The sequence below is a fragment of the Anneissia japonica genome, unplaced genomic scaffold, assembly GCF_011630105.1.
Source record: "Anneissia japonica isolate Jap-2015-1 unplaced genomic scaffold, ASM1163010v1 scaffold7586_len110223_cov112, whole genome shotgun sequence".
Lineage (NCBI taxonomy): Eukaryota > Metazoa > Echinodermata > Crinoidea > Comatulida > Comatulidae > Anneissia > Anneissia japonica.
This window is the reverse complement of record NW_022730785.1, coordinates 17411-17925: the sequence shown is the minus strand read 5'-3', so window position 1 is coordinate 17925 and position 515 is coordinate 17411.

Below are 515 nucleotides of genomic sequence, written 5' to 3'. Positions count from 1 at the left end.
TCTAAATGTGACATATGTAATACATTCCAACCTGAGCAGCCAAAAGAACCACTGCTCCATCATGAAATTCCAGATAGACCCTGGGAGAAGATTGGAATTGATCTGATGTCCTTGGATGGTCACCACTACCTTGTAATGGTAGATTATTATTCTGACTATTTTGAACTCGATCATATGACAAACACAAACGCAGAGTCTGTTGTCAAACGACTCAAGCGACATTTCTGAAGACATGGCATTCCTCTCACTGTGCAGAGTGATAATGGACCACCATTTAATTCTTCTGCATTTGCCAACTTTGCTACAGAATATCAGTTTACCACAGTAACTAGTTCACCTGAGTACCCACAATCAAATGGGAAGGAAATACTAAAATTGTATGGAACATTTAACTCGTAAAGTACACTCAAGTCAAGCCAGTGTTAACATTGTGAAGTTTGTTTTATTCATTTTCATACAAGTATAAAGTCAATTGACTTATTGGTAAATTCATGTTATAATACACATTCTAGTAC